The sequence below is a fragment of the Nycticebus coucang genome, chromosome 11 (assembly GCF_027406575.1).
Source record: "Nycticebus coucang isolate mNycCou1 chromosome 11, mNycCou1.pri, whole genome shotgun sequence".
NCBI lineage: Eukaryota > Metazoa > Chordata > Mammalia > Primates > Lorisidae > Nycticebus > Nycticebus coucang.
This window is the reverse complement of record NC_069790.1, coordinates 19,964,662-19,991,230: the sequence shown is the minus strand read 5'-3', so window position 1 is coordinate 19,991,230 and position 26,569 is coordinate 19,964,662. Positions and strand designations below refer to the sequence as shown.

The 26,569-nt window shown below is 38.4% G+C and overlaps 1 protein-coding gene across 2 annotated transcripts in view; it reads right to left on the bottom strand.

Annotated features, from left to right (window-relative positions):
* Positions 1 to 26,569, bottom strand: part of AOAH (acyloxyacyl hydrolase) — a 320,779-nt gene that overhangs the window by 96,405 nt on the left and 197,805 nt on the right. The gene's annotated exons all lie outside the window — the stretch shown is intronic.

Below are 26,569 nucleotides of genomic sequence, written 5' to 3'. Positions count from 1 at the left end.
CACATGGCCCAGGTAGCTTTCTGTGTTAGTCCCAGTGCCCTCATAGGTCAAGGGGCTCTCTTGTGCCTAGGATTGGAGGCATTTATGCTGGGCATATGGACCTCTGGTGGGGGGCGTGTCACTCACTCATCCTTTCAATACATTGGGAATCCTCTCTAGGCTTTTATATGATACTGGCTGAATAGCCTACCTCTTTGTTCTCCTTTTTGCCTTAGAGATTTTCTCTCATTTTCTGTTGAATTCCAGCATTGTCCCTTAGGTAATCTATTTGAAGCATGATTACCTACTTGCTATTTGGGTCTTCTTTGTGAAAAAGGTGGTTATCAGATGTCTCTAGGCAGCCATCTGAAAGCCCCTAAATAATATTTTTTTTTGCATAGGTAATTGCTTTGTTAAAAAGTGGGAGCTCCAAGCATGATGGAGCAGCTTCTTGCTAAGCTGTACAAAGGGTGAAGGAAATGTGCCTCAACGAACATCATAATCTGCCTTTCATTGACTGATGGAACAAATTAAAGATAGCCACATTATCTTTGACCCCTTTACCTTTGAATCTGGGCTGGCCTATGACTTCTTTGACTAATATAGTTTGGCAGATATGACACTATGCCAACTCTGGGGCTGGCTTTTAAGATATCTGGCAACTTTAGTCTCACCACTCCGCTGGAGAGACTAGGTAAAAAGAGCCTACACTAGAGGCAACCAGTAGATGAATGGATGAATAAAACATGATATATTCATACAATGAAATATTCAGTGATAGGTCAGGAATTAAGCTATTAGGACATGAAAAGACATGGGAGAATATTAAATGCATATTGTTAAGTGAAAAGAAGGGGAAGCCAATATGAAAAGGGTACACATTATATGATTCCATCTATATGACATTCTGCAAGAAGCAAAAGATCAGAGGTTTGGAGAAAGAAAGAAAAGGATGAATAGGTGAAGCACAGAGGATTTTTAGGACAGTGATAATCTAATCTGTATGATACTATAATGGGGGGTGACTGGCATCATTATGCAATTGTCAAAACCCATAAAACTTTGGGCAATGGGTGTACTAAAAACCCAGACTTCACCACTTAACTCATATACTCTAAATTATTAAAACAAAGTCCCACCATAGAACATAAAACACAAAGCACAAACCCTAATGTAAACTATGAACTTTAATGATGTATCAGTTTGACTCTTCATTTTTAACAAATGTACCACACTCATTAAAAAATGTGAATAATAACAGAAAACTTCCTTCTAAACTTTTAGGATTTAAAAAAAGCAAAAGTGCTGGGTAGGGTGGCTCACGCCTGTAATCCTAGTACTCTGGGAGGCTGAAGTAGGTGGATTGCTTGAACTCAGGAGCTCAAAACCAACCTTAGCAAGAGCAAGATCCTGTCTCTATTAAAAATAGACACACTAGCCAGGTGTTATGGTAGGTGCCTGTGGTCTCAGCTATTTGGAAGACTGAGGCAAGAGGATTGCTTGAGCTCAAGAGTTTGAGAAGGCTGTAAGTTATAATGCCATGGCACCCTACCCAGGGCACTGAGTGAGACTTTGTCTCCCCCCAAAAGATAAATAAATAAATAAATAAATAAATGCATTAAAAATATATATGTACATATATATACATATATTTTTTTCAAAAATTATTTTCTCAAAAAATTAAAAAAGGAAAAAAAGAAGAAAAAATTAAGAGAGGAAAAAGGGAAAGTGAGAAGGTATAGGAAAACTATGTACTTTCCACTCATTTTTTACTTTAAGCCTAAAACTGCTCAAGAAAAATATATATTTTGTTAAAAGACCCTATATGGAAAAGAAGAGGGACCTGGTTGAATTTAGCCTTCTATCTGCCATTTCTTGGAGACTCATCATGTGAGTGAAGCCACCTTAGGTTTTCCAGCCCAGACCAGGCCTTTGGTGAACACTATCAGGTAACCATGGGCAATGTCATAGGAAGAGGAAGAATTGGCCAACCAAGCTCTGCCTGATTTTTGACACCCAAATTGCAAAATATAATGAAAGTGGCTGCTGCTCTAAACCGCTAAAGTTTGGAAAACTTTGTTACACAATAGATAACTGGAATTATCTGGAATTTCATGTTAAGATCATTTTCCTTCAGAAATGAAGGAATCCATTGGCTTTTTGCCTCCTTGGGGTTATCAAGTGTGCAGCCATTCTGTGTCTTCACACTTTGGAAGCCTGTAGTGGCATCTTGTACCAAGTGTTCCAAAATGTTATGCTGTGTGGGTGTATTTTCATTAATAGTGTTAGATATTTGGAGAACCCTTTCAACCTAGAAATTCACATCTCTCTGTTCTGGGAAATGTTCTGAAATTATTGCATAGGTGATTTTTCTCCACCCACCCTCTGTAATTATTATTTGGATATAGGGTCACATAAACTGGTATTCTGATTTTCCTAATGTTTTCTGTCCTATTTTCATGTTTTTGTCCTTTTTCTCTGTTTTTTGGATAATATTCTCAACTTTTGTTTTCAGTCTTCTTTTGAAAATCATCTGCTGCATCCAGTATAATTTCCAAGTGATCATTTTTATTTTCTAAATATTCTTTGGCATAATGTTACAGTTTTATGAATGTAATATGTTCTTTTATATCTTTCTGAAGATATTAAATTTAGTTATTTTTATAAGTAAGATATTAGAGTTTTTTTCAAAATGTTTTCCCTCTTCAGTGCAGTCTCTGTTTTCCTAAGTTGTTGTTTTTTCTTTATCTTTGTATTATCTTTCATGTTGAAGGTTTCTTTCAGTTTCCTGATGATCCTGGGTTGTTGGCTTATATCTAAATATTGAAACCAAGTGCAAGCTAAAAAGCTGATGTATTTTGATTGGAAACGGGGCTCTTGGGTGGCTTGTTGACTACTACCCTCACTGTAGGGTACGCTGTCTGGTTTTTCTCAGGGAATCCAGCTATCAGCAACTACAGGGTGTTTCCTTTGGGAATGTTCAGATTCTCCAGGGAAGGGTCTTCTAGGCCAGTGTTTTTAAATTTTTTGTCATCTCACAGCACACTTGAACCTATAATAAACTTCCCATTGCCCACTCAAATTATGTTGATTATAAAAAAGAGTACAAAGAAGAATATATTTACTGTGCTTTGAACTTCTTTCAAAAATAATTTAATTAATGATCTTTAAAAATTTTCATGACACACCTAAGATCCCCTCGTGGCATACTGGTTGAAAATCACTTTGTCTATAGCTAGGAGAGTACAGGTTATGCTATTTATACTGTGGGGGTGGGTGGGGAAGGGGCCTCACTGCTCAGCTTTCCTGTGTTCTAGCAGGACATTCATCATTTATATTTGAAGCCTCTCAGTCCAGAGGCTTTTTCAGAGTAAAGTTCTAGTCTTATCCCAGGGCAAGGGAGAGGCAGTTGGCCAGCTGTGGAGAGTTGGGAAGGGATTCAAGGAGCTGCCTGCTCTTCAGAAATCTCTCAGCCAGTCCTTCTGTCATTAGTCTCACCTCTATTTCTATAGCTACCACATGTAGCCAGTCCCCAGTCTTCTGGGTGTGAACTATGTTACTTCTTGGTATTCCTCTCACCAGAGGAAGATGTAGCTCTTCCAAATCTGCTGTCAGTTACAGCTGGTCCTTCTGCTTCCTAGCTTGCCATGTTTATTGGCTCTTTCTGTTCTCTTTGTCCTTACGGACCTCTTCATCTGCTGTCGTTAGAGTAGGGCTCCTCAAGGGAGAAAATCAAATGCTTGTGTTCAATATGAAATCTTACTCAGAAGCCTGAAATAAATACTTGATACACTGAGTGGTTTATGCCTTCTGCTTTGACCATTTTATAGTACTTTGGAAAAGCAGATGGGAAATGAACATTAGATCTGAGTTCAATACTAAAATAATTTCACAGTCAGTAAAGAGGGGTTATTTTCTTTTTGGAAAGTAATTGTTATCAATATTTAGTCAAAAATATATTTTTGATAATTCTAAAAATGGAATTTATGTACCAAAATATTGTTTTGCTCATGACCTGCTCGTGGAGAGTAGATAGAGTGGGTATTGATATCAAAGATACAGTTAGTTGCAACTTTCATTATCAGAATACAGAAAATTTTACCATCAACAAGATAGCGTCATCAGTGTTTCTGACTAGATATATCATCTAGAATTTGGAGTGAAGATATTGTACAAGCACTAGAAAGTATTTCATGTAATCAAGACACTGTTTTCTTTCATCTCCATCCCCAAAATATAATCTCTCTTACAATTTTTAAGAATTGCATTTCTCCTGGAGTGCTCAGACATTCTGAGTATATCAAGGAGCCAATGCATATTTTGAAATGCCTATAAATTGCAAAGATTGTTTAATAGGAAGTTAATCATGTGCATTTGTATTAACAAGATAAGCCGAGAATTCTAGGATACTATGTACAATGAGGTTAAACTGTAATGACTGTCTTGGTCTCAAATGCCCTACCCCTTCTTCCCTATCTCCACAAGGATTCAAATGCTCCAATGTTATGAATTGTTTTCCTTTTTCTTCTGTTGCACACACACAAAAATGCCGGTCCAATAAGCTAGTAGAAGTGACTGCTTTCAGTCTTGTAATTTGAGGGGTGCACGGGAGAGATAGTTATGTGTTCTTTCCCCCTTACCCTTGACCAATGCTTAAAGTAGGTCAGGGGAGGAGATTAGGATAAAATTGGGTAGTTTAAAGAACAGGCAGTCTTTATTCAGGAACCTTTTCTGCTTTAAGTTTTAAGAAAAAGGTGGATAGCTTTCTTTCTAATATGGATGGAGGTTAAGCCAGCATAGGGCCAAGAGATAGATTACAGACTTTTAAACTCTTTTCCAGCCCTTTGACACTAGCTGCATTCCAGATCCTGGTGTAACCCAGCTTACCATATCGTAAAGTAAACACAATTCAGCCTCAGAGAGTGAAAAGCATGCAGAATACGAATAGTGCATTCAGAGAGACTAGGGACAGGCTAATTATACAGAGTGAGGATGACTACAGAGGAGGTCCTAGGAGTTCACCCATGAAAAGATCAGCAGGACAGCATGATAAATTTCCATCTTGTAGCAAAATACTACAGAAAATAGAGTTCGTGGGCACTGTGTTCAATAATTCATGAGCTGCTAAATCCAGACCAGGCTTCCTACCTATTGTAGGTTAACCTCTCACAGAGATTTCTTCCTCTGCTGTTCTCTGAGCTTAGAGCAGTTATAACTCCCTCAATCTTGGCTTTTCTCAGCTCCAGATTTGATAATAGGCCACTACATTAGGGTAAACAAACTGTGACAAAATAAGGAGACTTAAAACTGTGGATGCTAGTAAATCTGAAAAGATCAGTTTTGCATGGAAGATTGTTTTAATGATCTAAATAAGATTTTTCAAAGGATGCTGCATAGAACACCAGTTTCCTGAGAAGATGCCTTTTATCATAAAACCCATATACAAATTCTGTGTAGTTCTTTGGTCAAATAAGTTTTAGAAATGTTTCATACCCAACACATTCTATGAAGCAAACATCACTCTGATCACCAAACCAGGAAAAGACCCAACAAGAAAAGAAAATTATAGACCAATATCACTAATGAATATAGATGCAAAAATATTCAACAAGATCCTAACAAACAGAATCCAGCAACACATCAAACAAATTATACATCATGACCAACTTGGTTTCGTCCCAGGGTCTCAAGGCTGGTTCAATATACGTAAATCTATAAATTTTACATAATTTGTTTATGTAATTCAGCACATAAACAAATTAAAAAACAAAGACCATATGATTCTCTCAATCGATGCACAAAAAGCTTTTGATAATATCCAGCATCCCTTCATGATCAGAACACTTAAGAAAATCGGTATAGAAGGGACATTTCTTAAACTGATAGAGACCATCTACAGTAAACCCACAGCCAATATCATATTGAATGGAGTTAAATTGGAATCATTTCCACTCAGATCAGGAACCAGACAAGGCTGCCCATTGTCTCCATTGCTTTTTAACATTGTAATGGAAGTTTTAGCCACCACCATTAGGGAAGAAAAGGCGATCAAGGGCATCCATATAGGGTCAGAATAGATCAAACTTTCACTCTTCACAGATGATATGATAGTATATCTGGAAAACACTAGGGACTCTACTACAAAACTCTTAGAAGTGATCAAGGAATACAGTAGTGTCTCAGGTTACAAAATCAACATTCATAAATCGGTAGCCTTTATATATACCAACAATAGTCAAGTTGAAAAAACAGTTAAGGACTCTATCCCATTCACAGTAGTGCCAAAGAAGATGAAATATTTGGGAATTTATCTAACAAAGGACGTGAAAGATCTCTATAAAGAGAAGTATGAAACTCTAAGAAAAGAAATAGCTGAAAATATTAACAAATGGAAAAACATACCATGCTCATGGCTGGGAAGAATCAACATTGTTAAAATGTCCATACTACCCAAAGCAATGTACAATTTTAATGCAATCCCTGTTAAAGCTCCACTGTCATACTTTAAAGATCTTGAAAAAACAATACTTCGTTTTATATGGAATCAGAAAAAACCTCGAATAGCCAAGACACTACTCGGAAATAAAAACAAAGCAGAAGAAATCACGCTACCAGACCTCAGACTATACTACAAATCGATAGTGATCAAAACAGCATGGTATTGGCACAAAAACAGAGAAGTAGATATCTGGAACAGAATAGAGAACCAAGAGATGAATCCAGCTACTTACCGCTATTGGATTTTTGACAAGCCAATTAAAAACATTCAGTGGGGAAAAGATTCCCTATTTAACAAATGGTGCTGGGTGAACTGGCTGGCAACCTGCAGAAGACTGAAATTGGACCCACACCTTTCACCATTAACTAAGATAGACTCTCATTGGATTAAAGATTTAAACTTAAGACATGAAACTATAAAAATACTAGAGGAGAATGCAGGGAAAACCCTTGAAGAAATTGGTCTGGGTGAGTATTTCATGAGGAGAACCCCCCGGGCAATTGAAGCAGCTTCAAAAATACACTACTGGGACTTGATCAAACTAAAAAGCTTCTGCACAGCTAAGAACACTGTAAGTAAAGCAAACAAACAGCCCTCAGAATGGGAGAAGATATTTGCAGGATATAACTCTGACAAAGGTTTAACAACCAGAATCCACAGAGAACTCAAACGCATCAGCAAGAAAAAAACAAGGGATCCCATCGCAGGCTGGGCAAGGGATTTGAGGAGAAAGTTCTCTGAAGAAGACAGGCGCACGGCCTTCAGACATATGAAAAAATGCTCATCATCTTTAATCATCAGAGAAATGCAAATCAAAACTACTTTGAGATATCATCTAACTCCAGTGAGACTAGCCTATATCACAACATCTCAAGACCAGAAATGTTGGCATGGATGTGGAGAAAAGGGAACACTTTTGCACTGCTGGTGGGAATGCAAATTAATACATTCCTTTTGGAAAGAGATATGGAAAACACTTAGAGATCTAAAAATAGATCTGCCATTCAATCCTGTAATTCCTCTGCTGGGCATATACCCAGAAGACCAAAAATCACATCATAACAAAGATATTTGTACCAGAATGTTTATTGCAGCCCTATTCATAATTGCTAAGTCATGGAAAAAGCCCAAGTGCCCATCGATCCACGAATGGATTAATAAATGGTGGTATATGTACACCATGGAATATTATGCAGCCTTAAAAAAGATGGAGACTTTACCACTTTCATGTTTACATGGATGGAGCTGGAACATATTCTTCTTAGTAAAGTATCTCAAGAATGGAAAAAAAGTACCCAATGTACTCAGCCCTACTATGAAACTAATTTAGGGCTTTCACATGAAAGCTATAACCCAGTTACAACCTAAGAATAGGGGGAAGGAGGAAAAAGAGGGTAGGGACAGGGGTGGTGGGTAGAGGGAGGGGGATTGGTGGGAGTACACCTGCGGTGCAAATTACAGGGGTATATGCGAAACTTGGTAAATGTGGAATGTAAATGTCTTGGCACAGTAACTGAGATAATGCCAGGAAGGCTATGTTAACCATTGTGATGAAAATGTGTCAAACGGTCTATGAAGCTAGTGTATGATGCCCCATGATCATATCAATGTACACAGCTATGATTTAATAAAAAAAAAAAGAAAGAAAGAAAGAAAGAGGTGATGGGACAACATGATGAGAAAATAGCCATCTAAAAGCCAGAAGAGTCATCTGGCCAGAAACCAACACTGACAACACCTTACTGTTGCACCTCCAGCCTCCAGACTGTGAGGAAATAAGTTTCTGCTGTTTAATCCACCCAGTCTGTGGTATTTTGATGTGTCAGCCAGAACAACTAATACAGATAGTCTGTTGCTTTGCTGAAGTTATTCTTCTATAATCTGTTTTAATCCTAGTAAATGTACACTTTTTATTTAAAATTGCATATTTTCATCTATGAAAGTTCTATTTCATTTTTTATATCTTCCATGTCTGTGTTTACTGTGCCCATGTTTTCCATTAAATACTTGAACATAAAAAAAAAAAGAAATGTTTCATAGTGTACTTTTTTTTTTTTTTTGGGGCATTAAAGGCTCTGATAAACCTTGCACCAAATAAACTTGTTTCCCTTTCTTTAAACTAGCCTTTCCAAAACTTGTTTGAATTAAATCATTACTGAGATCAATGGAACAGAATGAAGAACGTAGAAATAAAACCTTATAGCTACAATTAACTGATTTTTGACCAAGCAGACAACATACAATGGCAAAGGGACGCCATATTTAATAAATGGTGCTGGGAAAATTGGAAAGCCACATGCAGAAGAATTAAATTAGATCCCTATCTCTCACTATATACAAAAATTAACTCAAGATGGATTAAAGATTTAAATTTAAGAGCAAACACCATAAAAATTCTAGAAGAAAGTGTACGAAAAACTCTTCTGGGCATTGGCCTCGGCAAAAAAATTTATGACTAAGTCCCCAAAAGCAAGTATAGCAGCAATACATGGGACTTTAGTTAAACTAAAAAATATATACTACGTATACCACATTTTATTTCTCCCACTCTGTAGGGAGAAAATAGTCACAAACCTGGCAAAGGACTAATATCCGGAATCAATAATGAACTCAAACAAATCAGCAAGAACAAAAATTAAATAACCCTATTAAAATGTGGGCAAAAGACAGATTTTTTTTTTCAAAAGAAGATACACAAATGGCCAATAAACATACAAAAAATGCTCAATTACTCGTCAACAGGGAAATGCAAATTAAAACCACAGTGAGATACCACTTACCCTGTCAAAATAGTCGTTATTAAAACCAGTAGATGAAAGTGCAGATGCAGTGAAAAGGAAATGCTTATACAATGTTGGTGCGAATATAAATTAGTACAACCTCTATGGAAAACAGTATGGAAATTCCTCAGAGAACTAAAAGTAGACCAACCATTCAATCCCACAATCCTACTACTGGGTATTTCCCTTCTACTCAAGGGAAAAGTAGTCATTATGTCAAAAAGACACTATTTCTGAACATTTATCCCAGTATAATTCACAATTGCTAAGGTATGAACCCAATCTATTATATGATAAGTGAATAAATAAAATGTGGTATATGCAGTATATACACCATGGCGTACTACTTAGCCATAAAAAGGAATAAAATAATTTCATTTGCAGCAACTTGGATGGAAATGAACACCATTATCCCAAGTGAGTTATCTCAGAAATGGAAAAGCAAAAAGCACCTGTTCTTACTTATAAGTGGGACCTAACAAGGAGTATATATATATAGGTCATAAAGTGGTGTAATAGGCACTGGAAACTTTGGAAAGGAGGAGGAAAAGAGGGGACAGGAGGAATACAAAATACCTTTTGGGTACAATGTACACACTATTCTGGTGATGGGTACACTAAAATATCTGACTGCAGGTCACATTATGTAATTCATCCATGTTAAAAAAACCATTTGTATTCCCTAAATCTTTTGAGATTAAAAAACATGTATGATAAATACCCTTTAACATCTTTGGAAATAGTATTTCAAAGAATAATTTTGAAGACATCGATTAATTGTCTCTGTGATTTGCATTTGAGCATTGAGATGGCCTAAAATCTCAGGTTCAATTTGAATTCTATTAGAGGAATTCAAAGGGTGTTCATTTACTTTGATCAGCCTCAGTTGCAAGTTACATGATTTCTAGGCAAAAATTTACATCAAGGGTGAGTCTCTTATTGAGCAAATTCACTTATTAGCAAATCTCTTTCTTTTATTTTTTATTATTTGACTACTGAATTGATAAGTATCTTTTAATTAATTTTCTCCAATTCATTGTGTGGTGAATATTCTAATGTTGATTGTGTGCTAATTATTTTACTATTGATTGTGTCATTTAATGTTTTAATGAATTTTGGTAATTTCTCATTGAACAGTTTTTATAGGGACACACTTAGAAGTCCAACGGTTAATGTTACACTGGTTTGCTTTTATACATATCATGTCCTACAGTTGGTGATTTAATTCATGCTCTTTATACTCTTTCCCCCCAAAAATGTTAATTCCTAAAAATCTGATTTGATTGAAACAATCTGAGAAAATACATGTAAAGGAGGTTTGCAGAGTATAAGGCTCTCTACAAAGGTGAAGTGATATTTGTATGAACTGGCTTAGTGATTCTTTTATTGATTACCACAATAAAATTATGTATCACACACTATGCCAGGTACTAGGGCTGCAAAAGGAAATCACTTGATTCCTGCACTTGGGATACCCAGAGTCTGGGGACAGGGCAGGTGGAGTGGGAAACAATTAGTAAACAGTTGTGATAAGTGAGGTGATGTTGGTTTTGAAGAACACAATTGGAGCTCACAAGAGAAGTGTCTGGTCAGATGCGGGTTAGTATGAAGAAGCTGTCTAGAAGTACTGATCCCTGAGCAGTGAGTCCGTGAAGCATGAGAATAGTTAGGATACAGGGGAGCTGCCTAGGAAAAGGTGTTCAAATCTCTTGAAAACTAGTAATCAGGAGGCTACCAATGAGAAGAACAATAAATTATTTTCATTATATTAGACAATATTAAGGAGGACAATATCTAGTATTGGCCAGGATATGTGGGAAATCAGTATTCTCATATACTATTTGTGAGAATATACATTAAGATAGCGCATTTGGAAGGCTCCTAAAAATTAAAAATGTATACTGTTTGATCCAGCAATTCTTTTTTCTAAAGTAATTCTTACACATATTCTGAAGAGTCAATACAGTATATTCATTGCAGCATTATCAGCAGTAGTGAGACTTTGGAGAGAAGTTGAATGACCATCAGTAGGAGAAAGAAACACCGTACTATGAAATACTCTACAGTATTGTACAAAAATGGAAAGTGCTGCAAGAAGTATTGTTAAGACAAAGCATCCATTTATAGCATGTTATATACAATATGATATCATGAATGGGGAAATCCCAACAAAGTATTCATTTCTTTATGTGTAAACATATGCATGTGAATACACAGAAAAGATCTGGATAGTATTAGGCTAAACTGTTCACAGGGCTTTCTTCTGAGAAGGGAGTGAAATTAGGGAACACAAAGCGGAGTGTTTGGCTTTTTACTTTATGTACATCAGTGTTTGTTTATAAAATGAAAACGTATTCATATTTTGAGTAATTAAAAAATGAAAATTTAAAAATAAGTAGGGACAAAGGGAAGCCATTGCAGGTGAAAGTCAGTGTACCGCAGGGAGAGTCCCCTCCATCAGGAGCCACCATAGCTACACATGGTCCTTCTTGCCCCAGGATGGTGCCTGGATTCCATCCCCTTTTGTCCTCTGTAGCACTCATCCTTTCCCTCATCTTTCTCTTTCTTTTGAATCATCCTATCAAGAACATGCTGGAGGATTTTCTGTGTAAAACACAGATCTTCCCGATCTGTTATTCCCTTGCAGCTATCAGCTCGTTTCTCTGAAACGAGACATGCTCACTGGCCCTACTGACTTCATCACGTCCTGAACCCATCCATTCTCTACAATTTGATTTCCTCATCCTCTGCCCCACTGGTCAAATCTCTCCCCATGGCTGTCATGGGCATCCCATGGTCTTTCTCAGCTTTCATCCTCCTCTGCCTCCAGCAGCATTTGACTAACAGTTACTTCTTCTTGGGAAACACATTCTTCTCTTAACCTCCAGGACCTGAAGTCCTTCCAAATTTCTTTCTGCTTTATTCCTCCCCCGGGTCTCTAAATGTTGGCATCCTCCAATCCCTTTGTCTTCAGCCACATTTTCTTTCTTTCTTTTTTTGCAGTTTTTGGCCGGAGCTGGGTTTGAACCTGCCACCTCTGGCATATGGGGCCAGCACTTTATTCCTTTGAGACACAGCTGCCACCCCAGTCACATTTTCTTTTTTACACCCCTTCCTTAGAACAGAGATTCTCAAACTTTGCTCTCAGGGTCACCCTACACTCTTAAGATTGTTAAGGACCCAGAGAGCTTTTGTCTGTGTGAGTTAGAGCTTATTATATTAACAATTAAAATGAGGAGATTTGAATGCATAATCATTCATTTATTTTAAAGACCAATGATAAGCCATTACATGTTAATATAAATAACATTAAACAAAATTCCAAATTCTCCCCTGAATTAGTAAGAGTAATGGAAGAATGGCATTATTTTTATTTTTCTTTCTTTCTTTCTTTTTTTTTTTTTTTGTAGAGATAGAGTCTCACTTTATTGCCCTTGGTAGAGTGCCATGGCATCACACAGCTCACAGCAACCTCCAACTCCTGGGCTTAGGTGATTTTCTTGCCTCAGCTTCCTGAGTAGCTGGGACTACAGGCACCCCCCATAATGCCCAGCTATTTTTTTGTTGTTGTTGCAATTTAACCAGGGCCAGGTTTGAACCTGCCACCCTTGGTATATGGGAGCAGTGCCCCACTCCCTGAGCCACAGGCGCCGCCCGAATGGCACTGTTTAATGTTTTGGCAAACCTCTTAAGTGTCTGACTTGAATAGAAGACAGCTGGATTCATTTGCTTCTGTATTTAGTCTGTTGTGAAATGTGGTTTTGGTGGAAATATATGAAGAAAATTTGGCCTTATACGTACATGTATTTGGAAAAAGGAATAGCATTTCAGTATCCTTTTTAGATAACTATGGACAGGCTTCTTTGATTCTTCATCAAAACTCAGTATGTAGTAGTTTCTTAAAGATTGATTAGTTGTAATGTGGAATTTGAAATTATATCAATGGCCCTTTTACAGCTTATTACAATTAAATTCATTGGTCTGTTTTACACTTTCAATGAACCTTTTAACCATGCATTATTTTACCCATTCCTTTTACCCATGCGTTATTTTATAATCATGCATTAGTCATTGGTTCCTGAGTTATGCAGATGTTCCAAATGTGGGTAAGTCTTAAAGTATTAGGAAGCTGTCAAATTCATAGTAGAAGATACACACTTTCCAAAATCCAAAATTTTCTTTGAAGGTTCAAATTTTATGATTAGCAACCAATACCAATATTATCACTCATTTCAGATAAGATATCTTCCATGTATCCAAGTCTGAAAAAACATAGTTATCCAGTCGTTTTTCAGAAAAACTGATATTCCTTGAAAGACTAACTTTGTTTTCAACTCATCTACACAAATGCTTTTCCCTAAGACAATCATCATATTTTGTTAATAATTTGTAATGCAGCAGAAGTGCTTTATGCATATTTCAGTAAATTACAGTAGAACTTCCATAACTGACACCTCTCTACATTGACCACCTCCTTCAGCCGACCTAATTTTCATAGACCAGACACGCACCACACTTAGGTATCAGTAAAGTAGGCCTAGTTACCTATGTTGACCACCTCCATATGTGACTAGTTTGCTATGGCCCCTTGGGCGGTCAACTTACAGAGGTTCTATGATATTAAAAATCAATTTAATACAACTAATTTTTTTTTTCCATTTCATAGGCAAAATTTTTAAAGGAAGCTGTCCCCTTCTTGTTTTAAACTGGGAGTATGTGCAGGTGAAGAACATAGTGATTAATGTAGTTTGTTGCCAAGGCTTTGCTCTATGCTGTGTCAGCGGTTTTGCCAAGGCTATTGTACCATCAGTATAGATTGCTACACAATGAAAAGGGAAATACTGTTGTAGTGTTGTTGTGAAAATAGTCTATATCTGTAGACCTCATGAAAGGGTCTAAGAGACTCCTTAAGGAGCCCATGGTCACACTCGGAGAACTAATGCTATGAATTCTATCCCACACTGACCAGCCTCAGCCAACTTGAGATGACTGCCTCTCTGGTTATTGTTTGTTTTGCAGAGTATAATTATAATACGGCTAATCATTTGCAATTATATCACATGTAATTTGTGAATAATGGATTTAATAAGGTTATTAAGCCTATTAGTGTTTAGTACTTACATGTCTTTTTTTTTTTAATAGGAAATTAGGTTAGCAAATCTTAGCTGCAAATCCCAACTCTCCAATTTTCTAGTTTTAATGCCCCAAGTGACTTGCTTCAGAGTATACACTGCTTTTTCAAAATTATTCTCTCATATAATGTCTATTGGGTAGGCGACAATAGCTAACCTTTAACACATATTCTAGGACTCCTCCCATCAACAATATGTTTAAATGTCCTTGAAGAGCAAGCATTATTTTGCTACTTTAAAAAAATGGCTAAGTCTATTTCTTTCTAAGCATTTGCTGTATCTCTGGTTCAATATGTCAAATGTAAGGAAGAGGCAGAGGGAGAACATTTCATCTAGAAAATTCCATCTGGTTTGCGCTCACATATTTTTTTAAATTTCAGATTGATATGAGGGTACAAATGTTTAGGTTATATTGTTTGCCTTTCTGAGGTAAAGTTCAAATTGTAGTTGAGCCCTTTGCACTCATTCACTTATGTTGACCATGGACCTCACTCATCTCTAGAGCTTGGGGTGGTAACTTTGGTAACTGCTTTTGGTTCTTTTGATTTTCATGGATTTTTACGGCTAAGTATGACCTCTTTTTCCCTTCAATCTCTAGTTGCTGCCCTGTTTTCGTCTCTCTATCACTGAGCTCTTGCCTGTAGAACTCCACTGTCTGGATCGACTCCTGGCCCCACCTTCAGAAGAAGGTAATTGGAGCAGCCATAAATGCTCAGTTTAGACTTGGTTGGGTTCAGGTGACTAGTTTTGTTAAGGTTTGAGGTCACTTGACTTTCTCTCTGAGGTCTGCTGTGGAGGAAACAGTCTACATGAAGAACAATAATGGAACGCTGCTCTTATTATACTGATCCGGCATCCAGGATCCCTCCACACAGGGCCTACTGTGCTGGGGCCCATGCCTCACCTCACAGTGACCCTGCCCCTGGCCAAACACGGTTCTGAGAACAGTTCAGACACTGACCCACAGCATAATCCATGTCTTGTTTTAAGTGACAGGCTAATTAGGGGGTGGAGGAAGCCAGAGGGTGGGGAGAAGCAGGGACAGTTCTCCCCAACAATTTCCTCCAAGTATTTTCACAAAATAGGATCATGTCACCCTATAACTAAACTTGAACACTGAAGAGAACTTCAGAGCTACCTGGTCCAACTCCATTTCCTTATATAAAAGAGATCAAGGAATGCTGAATGTTCCACCCAGTCTCACAGAGAAGGAGAACCCTTGCAACTGTAAATATAAATATCCCTCCACTCTACTGTGCCAGCTCTGGAATTTTAGATACTGTTTTCAAATGAGAAGTCCTTTTTGTGGAAGTTTTGGTATTGTTTCCTATTAGTTCACATGTGTTTTTGGACCTTGGTTTCTTTGACTTAAGTAGGATTTTCTTGTTGCATGGATTTCTCTTGAAAGTGATTTGAACATGAAGTACTATGTTTAATCTTTAAAAATACATTTTTCTTCCCACTTACAGTTACAGTTCTCCCCTTCCCCCCCCACTGTAAAGCTCTCAAGCTCCACAGAAATCTTTTTCTGCTTTTGATCTACTCAATTCCTTCTTGAACCACACTGAAAAACCCTCCAACAACACATTGTTTTAAGGGATATCACATTGAATGTTCTGAAGCTGGAGTAAAGAGAACACATTTTGTTAATGTTGACTCAAAGTAAATACAGATTTGTAAAACTGAGGGGTTATGTTTGCCTTTTAATGTATGCACATAACTTCAATGAAAGTTATTTTCATCTTATGAAGGAGATATGAAATTTTGAGAAGGCAAATAGTATAAAAGGAGAATGAAAATAAAGGAATCATCTTCTCTCCTGAACAGCATCTTTGTACTTTCACAGGTGCATTTTCCAGAGAACATTGTTTATAGAATGAGGTTGATTGTAACATCGTAATAGGAAGCACTTTTTGGAGATGCAGTTGCCTAGGGAAACCTATCAATTCTGTCCCATGTTGATAAGCGTTTGGACTCAAGAGATGTCTGCTAAACATGCCTGTGGAAACTGTACACACCTTTCAGAAATGCTGCTTTCTGGTCAGTGTTCTTTTTATTTTCCTAATTCCATAAGAGAATAACATCCACCATATTCTGCTAATCTTTGACACTTTTATATAATTTGGCCTAGCATAGATAATCTGAGGGTAGATTTTATATGATGGTTTATGAGATAGTTTAACTAGGTCATCCTATACATGGAGTATCATCCTGCCTTTGTTTCTGCTTGATGGAGAAGTCCATAGCAACTCAAAATTCAAACAAAGAATTTCCTTTGCTATCAAAAGGAGTTGGATACATTGTTTTTCACTCCAGCTGAGTGGCAGAGAACACAGGTCCATTACACAGAAATAGCTTGCAAAAAGAGCACTCTGAGACAACTGGATAGCTTAGGGCCCTGCAGACACATAGAGAGAAAAGTCCCCTGGCAGTCCCAGGTAAGTGAACAGCCAGCTGCAGGGCGCACCATCATTAGAAATACGGCCAAGAAGAACAGTACTTAAAGGCAACTCTGAGCCGGTTGCCTAAGCAGACTGTGAGGTTTTCTAAAAAGCAGTACAGATCCTAGTACAAAAAGGTGCCAAGACAACACACTAGCTCAGAGTACAGCCGATTTTCACAGAAGTCTCCCCTGGATAGCCACTTTGTTTGTGAGATGGTCTCTGATTTTCATTGCATAACGCTTGTAAGAGTCATAAACCATTTGAGTCTGAAGACTTTCAAGCTTCCTCTTCCTTTCACCCCACTGTCATACTTTGAAGGAAAAACCTGTTTGCCTGCTGGACTCTGACTAGGAGGACGGTGGAGGCTAGGGCAGGATTGGAGGGGCAGTAGGATTTCACACTGATAAGGAGGAAACCACCAGTCTGATGCAGAACGCGAGAGAGCACTTCCCCGACAGTCCTCCAACAAAAACCATACACTGCTGACCAGAGTCTGCCTGGGATCAGGAGCTTAGTGTGGACTGAGTTCTGGGGAAATTAGAATTACAGGGTGCAGGAAAACTACTAATGTGTATGAGCTGTAAGTAGAAAGAGATGAGGAAGGATGTTTTCCCCAGTTTTTCTGGGGATGGTGAGCGGATACCTCTTTTATACTTCGAATGAATCCAGTAAAGATTTAAACTACTTGGCCATTAATATTAAACATCAGGTTGGTATATTCTTTTTTTGTTTTTGGCGGAGGGGTGGAGGGGAAGGGTGGTATATTCTTTATGGTGACTTTGTGAGGTTAGAAGGTGGCTGGGACTTACAGGGTTCATATGTAAATTTAAGCTTCCAGTAAAGGTACTGTAAACTGTGTTCATTTCTCATGCATAACTATTTATTTATTTAGTGAGACAGGGTCTCATTCTGTCACCTGGGTAGAGTGCCATGGTGTCAGCTCACAGCAACCTCAAACTCCTCAGCTCAAGTGATCCTCCTGCCTCAGCCTCCTGAGTAGCTGGGACTACAGGTGTGCACCACCATGTCCATGATTTTTTTATTTTTAGTAGAAAATGGGTCTCATTCTTGCTCAGGCTGGTCTTGAACTCCCAAGCTCAAGTAATCTTTCCACTTTGGCCTCATAGAGTGCCAGGATTCCAGGCATGAGCCACCATACCTGGCCTATTTTTGTTATTGTCATAAAAGCCTTGATTGAGAGAAACATCCTGATATTTTTATAGATAGATAGCTGAATTGGCCAGAGTACACTTAAACATATATATATTTCAATTCTGCTGCTGATAGTGGAGAGATAAACCAAGTGCTCTCTTCCAGAAAACTGCTTTGACTGCTTTGGCTGGGCTATCTTTGGATGTGTTCTAGGTAACAAAGGTGGCTGTAGGTGCAGCAGAAGGAAGACGGCATGGAGGCTTAGGGGGCTCCAGACAGCTGGGAGGATGGGACCCTAGGAAGGCATCATGGACGTCTAAAACCATGCATGCCTCATCTGCACAATGGGAGAACTTCTTGGGTTCTTAGTCATTTCTGCATCCCTTCACAAGATAATTCTACACGTAAAATAAAAACAGTGAGGGTTGGGGGTTGTGGACTAGGAGGGCCATCACCCAAATTATTCTCTGTGTTACAACATGACACAAGGTTCAATGATGACACATCCTACCACTTCTTAGCTGTGTGACCTTGGTCAAGTTTCTTAATGTGTCTATTAACTTAAATTCCTCAACTACAAAATGCAAAAAGTAATACGACTTACCTCACAAAGTGATTAAATGTGATGATCTTTATACAATGTACAATGAATGGTATATAGTTCCTTCTTCTCATGAAGATTATTTCTTACTATCCCTATTAATTGATTAGTTAGTCTTTTTATACTAATGACAAGGTCTAGCCTTTTAAAAAAGTATGATTAAGGTTGAAAATATTTACTGAAACTTGAAAACTCATTTCTTTTGCGTTGCCTATGTGCACAGATGATTTCCACATATGACTACGCTTCCCTGGGGGTCACATATCTTTCCTAGTTTCTTACTTATGCCTTTCATCACACCCATGTCCTAAATCCTTTGGAGTTTGGACTCCTTGCCTTACAGTCCCAAAGGAGGTGGCTGTTGATGACTTCTTTTCCACTGAACCCCGTGGTTCTAAGTGAGACTTGTCCTGGACACACCTCCCTTGTGTTGTCACTGTTCATTTGTCTCATCTGCCTTACTTGATGGTAATTGGCTGCAGAGACGAGACAAGCCCGATTTACCTTTAAATACCTATAACATCTGTGCCTGGTTAGGTAGGGGTAAGTGTTTAAAAAACATTTTTAAAGTGAATGACTAGAGCTTATCAGACAAATGATTCATGGCATACAATGTTCTTTGTTAAAAAAAAGAATTGTGTTTCAAACTGTAATGGCTATCAATGCCTTGGATGCTCCTGCTGCTTATGGATTTGGTTAAATTAGGCTCCATGAATATTCACCCTCTTCCCAGTTCTCATGGCTTGTGTCATGGCCCTTTCTGGCTTCCTGGAGCTGCTGCCTGAGTCAGAGAGGGGCTCCTTGTTGGCTCTGTCCTGCCTATAGACCTACACCCAGAGCTCTCCCTTTCCTCTTTGTTTATACAAGGAAGCTATTCATCTGGACTTGGGGAGAAAACTATGAGGTATCTGTGGCTTTTTACCATGTTAAGGACACTTTCAAAGTCTCACAGCATCATGGGGGTCCCTGCCAGGAGTACACCCTGGGAAGCAGAGTGCAGGCCCTCCCGCAACATCCAGTCACACGGAGCAAATTGCATTTGTGTGTCACTTAGAATCATCACAGGTGGTCTCTACCTACAAATCCAGAGTGTTAAATCCAGAATGATACCAGGACCTTGAGACTTGCCAATTAATTTTAGCCATTCCATTTATAAATATTAATTTCTAAGAGTAAACTTCATTTCACTTGAATCAGAAAAACTTAGCAACATGTTTGAATACTTTCCATTGGCAGTCAACTATAAGTCCCTTTCCCCCCAATAGCTGGAATATTCCTTGTCTTGCCAGCACTGCTAAAATACAGTTTGCATTACATCCTACTGTGTGGTGGATGGATTCAATGTCATTGGTGGATTTTGTCATACACAATTCACGTTCTAGAAGCAATTCTTAATATTTCTGAGCAAGGAGGCGGAGCAAGATGGCAGCCGAGTAACAGCTTCCTTGCATCTGGGCACCGTGAGTCTGGGGATATAGGACTCCAGGCATCTCTGGCTGGTGGGATCTGCCTATCATCACCCCTGAGAGGATACAGGGAGTCAGCGAGAGACTTCTGGACCCCAAGAGGAGGACTAAAAGAGTGGAAAACCGGCAAGTGTTTGCGTGTGTTCAATCCGTCTAAACCCGCACGTAACTGTAAGTTCAGTAGCAGCGAGACTGCAAACCAGAAAGGCCTTACCTGTGAACTGTTTTGGTGTCTTTGGACTTGGCACTCAGCTGAACTGCCTTGGGGAGAGCCTGAGCGGGAGTGCGGAGAACTTTGGCCTTTGTCTAGGGCCCCAGTCTGAGCCGCTGAGCCAGACGGAGCTAATAGTGTTTGGCTCTGGGTCACAGGCAGACATTGTGAGCGATCTGCCCTGGCAAGCTCCGCCCACAGGGTCGCAGAGCTGGAATTGGGTGGGAGCTGGTACCCAGCGACCAAGTAGCCTAAGGGCGGGGTCTGAGCCGCCTTGCAGCCCTAACCCTCGGGGGCAGAGGGAGACCAGTTTTGACACACAGGGTAAGTGGATAGCCACTTCAGCAGTGATTCCAGCGACAAGCACTTACCTGAGAAAGCTTCTGCTCAGTAAGTGAACAAGTTCAAAGTGCCTTTTCAGTGGGCTGAAGAGAGATTTAGGGTGTCTACCTGCTGGGGTTTGAGAAACTAGCACCCTCCAGTCGTACCAGAACTGTGATTAACATCTCATACCCCAGAAGACCACGTGTTGCCCAGACAATATTCAATAACATATACATACTGCTTTGTTTTTGGTTGTGTTTGTTTTTTTTTGGGGGGGGGGGTTGGTTGTTTTTTTTTTTTGTTTATTTTGATGTTGTGGATTGTTGTTTTGTTTTTTACGTTCAACCTTTTCCATATAGATCATTTTTCTTTCTCAATTTTTCTAGTTAAATTATAATTTCCCGTTGCTGCCTATTTCAATAATTAGAACTTCATTTTTGTTAGTGTTTCTACCACTCTTATTTGGTTTTTCCAGCCAATTTTATCCCATAAAGTTTTCTGTTTGCTTGTTTTGGTTTGATTTATGCCATTTTTGTCTTTCCTCTCTACTTGGTGGAGGTGGGGTACTGTGTCTGATCAGGTTAGCAAAGAGCTGCTGACCTCAAGGGAACCACCCAACTGGGCACCCCCAGAAGGTGGTTTTTTTTTTTAAAGGTTGCATCAAAGTACCCTCTGTACACTTATATTGCTCTGTCTCCCTCTTTCTGTGCCTCTCTTATTTTTGTCAATATTCCTTTTACCCACCCCCTCTCCTTTCTCTATTTTTCTTTTTTTTTTTCTTATCACTCGGTCCTCCTTAGTTTCATCCCTTTTTTGCTCTTAAACCTTTTCACCCTTCTGGTCCTATAACCCTTAGTCCACAGGCACGAGAACTTAAAGAGCAAGAGGAAGTGAAAGGAAAATTAGGGCAAGGAAACAGATAAAAGAAATCACTCATGAGGAAGAATCAGCAGAAAACTCCAGGCAACATGAAGAACCAGTCCAGAACAACCCCGCCAAGGGACCATGAGGTAGCTACTGCAGAGGATTCCACCTACAAAGAAATGTTAGGAATGACAGAAAGGGAATTTAGAATACACATGTTGAAAACAATGAAAGAAATGATGGAAACAATGAAGGAAACTGCTAATAAAGTGGAAAATAACCAAAAGGAAATCCAAAAACAGAATCAAATAAGAGATGAATGATATGAAGAATATAAAAAGGATATAGCAGAGCTGAAGGAAATGAAACAGTCAATCAGGGAACTTAAAGATGCAATGGAAAGTATCAGCAACAGGTTAGACCATGCAGAAGAAAGAATTTCAGAGGTAGAAGACAAAGTTTTTGAGATAACTCAGATAGTATAAGAGGCAGAAATGAAAAGAGAGAAAGCAGAACATTCACTGTCAGAATTATGGGACTTTATGAAGCATTCCAACATATGAGTTATAGGAATTCCAGAAGGGGAAGAAGAATGCCCCAGAGGAATGGAAGCCATACGAGAATATTATAAAAGAAAACTTCCCAAATATCACCAAAGATTCTGACACACTGCTTTCAGAAGGCTATCGGGACCCCAGGTCACCTCAACTCTAACCGAGCTTCTCCAAGACACATTGTGATGAACCTGTCCAATGTCAAGACAAAAGAAAAGATTCTGCAAGCTGCCAGGAGTAAGCGCCAGTTGACCTACAGGGGCAAATCCATCAGATTGACCGCAGACTTCTCTAATGAAAATTTCCAAGCAAGAAGACAATGGTCATCTACCTTTAAGCTACTTAAACAGAACAATTTTCAGCCCAGAATTCTGTACACTGCTAAGCTAAGCTTCAAAATTGATGGAGAAATCAAATCATTTACGGATATACAAACATTGAGGAAATTCGCCACAACAAGACCAGCTCTACAGGAAATACTTCAACCTGTTCTGCACACTGACCACCACAATGGATCAGCAGCAAAGTAAGAACTCAGAAATTAAAGAACAGAACCTAACCTCCACACTGATGCAAAAGATAAAACTAAGCAATGGACTCTCACAAAATAAGATGAATAGAATACTACGACACTTATCAATTATCTCAATAAATGTTAATGGCTTGAATTCCCCACTGAAGAGACAGATTGGTTGACTGGATTAAAAAGCACAAGCCATGAATTTGCTGTCTGCAAGAAACACATGTGGCTTCAAAACACAAATTAAAGCTCTGAGTCAAGGGTTGGAAGACAATTTTTCAGGCAAATGGCATTCAGAGGAAAAGAGGAGTTGCAATCTTATTTTCAGATACATGTGGATTTAAAGCAACTAAAGTCAAAAAAGACAAAAATGGTCACTTTATATTGGTCAAGGGAAAAATACAACAAGAAGACATTTCAATTCTAAATATCTATGCACCCAATTTAAATGCTCCCAGATTCTTGAAACAGACCTTACTCAGTCTGAGCAATATGATATCTGATAATACCATCATAACAGGTGACCTTAACACTCCTCTTACAGAGCTGGACAGATCCTCTAAACAGAAATTAAACAAGGATATAAGAGACTTAAATGAGACCCTAGAACAACTGTGCTTGATAGACGCATATAGAACACTCCATCCCAAAGATAAAGAATATACATTCTTCTCATCACCCCATGGAACATTCTCCAAAATTGATCATATCCTGGGACACAAAACAGATATCAACAGAATCAAAAGAATTGAAATTTTACCTTGTATCTTCTCAGACCATAAGGCACTAAAGGTGGAACTCAACTCTAACAAAAATTTTTGACTCCACCCAAAGGCATGGAAATTATACAATCTTCTGTTGAATAACAGATGGGTGAAGGAAGAAATAAAACAGGAAATCATTAACTTCCTTGAGCATAACAACAATGAAGACACAAGCTACCAAAACCTGTGGGATACTGCAAAAGCAGTTTTGAGAGGAAAATTCATCGCTTTAGATGCCTACATTCGAAAAACAGAAAGAGAGCACATCAACAATCTCACAAGAGATCTTATGGAATTGGAAAAAGAAGAACAATCTAAGCCTAAACTCAGTAGAAGAAAAGAAATATCCAAAATCAAATCAGAGATCAATGAAATTGAAAACAAAAGAATCATTCAGAAAATTAATGAAACAAGGATTTGGTTTTTTGAAAAAATAAATAAAATAGATAAACCATTGGCCAGACTAACGAGGAATAGAAAAGTAAAATCTCTAGTAACCTCAATCAGAAATGATAAAGGGGAAATAACAACTGATCCCACAGAGATACAAGAGATCGTCTCTGAATACTACCAGAAACTCTATGCCCAGAAATTTGACAATGTGAAAGAAATGGATCAATATTTGGAATCACACCCTCTCCCTAGACTCAGCCAGGAAGAAAGAGAGCTCCTGAACAGACCAATTTCAAGCACTGAGAACAAAGAAACAATAAAAAATCTTCCAGACAAAAAATGCCCTGGTCCAGATGGCTTCACTCCAGAATTCTATCAAACCTTCAAGGAAGAGCTTATTCCTTTACTGCAGAAATTATTCCAAAAAATTGAGGAAGAAGGAATCTTCCCTAGCACATTCTGTGAAGCAAACATCACCCTGATACCAATACGAGGAAAAGACCCAAACAAAAAGGAGAATTTCAGACCAATCTCACTCATGAACATAGACGCAAAAATTCTCAACAAAATCCTAACCAATAGATTACAGCTTATCATCACAAAAGTCATTCATCATGATCAAGTAGGCTTCATCCCAGGGATGCAAGGCTGGTTTAACATACGCAAGTCTATAAATGTTATCTACCATATTAACAGAGGCAAAAATAAAGATCACATGATCCTCTCAATAGATGCAGAAAAAGCATTTGATAAAATCCAGCATCCTTTTCTAATTAGAACACTGAAGAGTATAGCCATAGGTGGCACATTTCTAAAACTGATTGAAGCTATCTATGACAAACCCACAGCCAATATTTTACTGAATGGAGTAAAACTGAAAGCTTTTCCTCTTAGAACTGGAACCAGACAAGGATGTCCTCTGTCACCTTTACTATTCAACGTACTGCTGGAAGTTCTAGCCAATACAATTAGGCAAGACAAGGAAATAAAGGGAATCCAAATGGTAGCAGAGGAGGTCAAACTCTCCCTCTTTGCTGATGACATGATCTTATACGTAGAGAACCCCAAAGACTCCACCACAAGACTCCTAGAAGTCATCAAAAAATACAGTAATGTTTCAGGATATAAAATCAGGTCCACAAGTCAGTAGCCTTTGTGTACACCAATAACAGTCAAGATGAGAAGCTAATTAAGGACACAACTCCCTTCACCATAGTCTCAAAGAAAATGAAATACCTAGGAATATACCAAATGAAGGAGGTGAAGGACCTCTATAAAGAGAACTATGAAATCCTCAGAAAGGAAATAGCAGAGGATATTAACAAATGGAAGAACATACCATGCTAATGGACGGGAAGAATCAACATTGTTAAAATGTCTATACTTCCCAAAGCAATCTACCAATTCAATGCCATTCCTATCAAAATACCAACATTGTACTTTCAAGATTTGGAAAAAATGATTCTGCGTTTTGTATGGAACTGGAAAAAAACCCGTATAGCTAAGGCAGTTCTCTGTAACAAAAATAAAGCTGGGGGCATCTGCATACCAGATTTTAGTCTGTACTACAAAGCCATAGTGGTCAGGACAGCATGGTAGTGGCACAAAAAGAGAGACATAGACACTTGGAATCGAATTGAAAACCAAGAAATGAAACTAACATTTTACATCCACCTAATCTTTGATAAACCAAACAAGAACATACCTTGGGGGAAAGACTCCCTATTCAATAAATGGTGTTGGGAGAACTGGATGTCTATATGTAAAAGACTGAAACTGGACCCACACCTTTTCCCACTCACAAAAATTGATTCAAGATGGATAAAGGACTTAAACTTAAGGCATGAAACAATAAAAATCCTCTAAGAAAGCATAGGAAAAACACTGGAAGATATTGGCCTGGGGAAAGACTTCATGAAGAAGACTGCCATGGCAATTGCAACAACAACAAAAATAAACAAATGGGACTTCACTAAACTGAAAAGCTTCTGTACAGCTAAGGAGACAATAACCAAAGCAAAGAGACAACCTACACAATGGGAAAGGATATTTGCATATTTTCAATCATACAAAAGCTTGATAACTAGGATCTATAGAGAACTCAAATTAATCCACATGAAAAAAGCCAACAATCCCATATATCAATGGGCAAGAGACATGAATAGAACTTTCTCTAAAGACGACAGACGAATGGCTAACAAACACATGAAAAAATGTTCATCATCTCTTTATATTAGAGAAATGCAAATCAAAACAACCCTGAGATATCATCTAACACCAGTGAGAATGGCCCACATCACAAAATCTCAAAACTGCAGATGCTGGCGTGGATGTGGAGAGAAGGGAACATTTTTACACTGCTGGTGGGACTGCAAACTAGTACAACCTTTCTGGAAGGAAGTATGGAGAAACCTCAAAGCACTCAAGCTAGACCTCCCATTTGATCCTGCAATCCCATTACTGGGTATCTAGCCAGAAGGAAAGAAATCCTTTTATCATAAGGACACTTGTACTATACTGTTTATTGCAGCTCAATTTACAATCGCCAAAATGTGGAAACAGCCTAATTGCCCACCAACCCAGGAATGGATTAACAAGCTGTGGTATATGTATACCATGGAATACTATTCAGCCATTAAAAAGAATGGATACTTTACATCCTTCGTATTAACCTGGATGGACGTGGAAGACATTATTCTTAGTAAAGCATCACAAGAATGGAGAAGCATGAATCCTATGTACTCAATTTTGATATGAGGACAATTAATGACAATTATGGTTATGGGGGGGAAACAGAAAGAGGGAAGGAGGGAGGGGGGTGGGGCCTTGGTGTGTGTCACACTTTATGGGGGCAAGACATGATTGCAAGTGGGAGTTTACCTAACA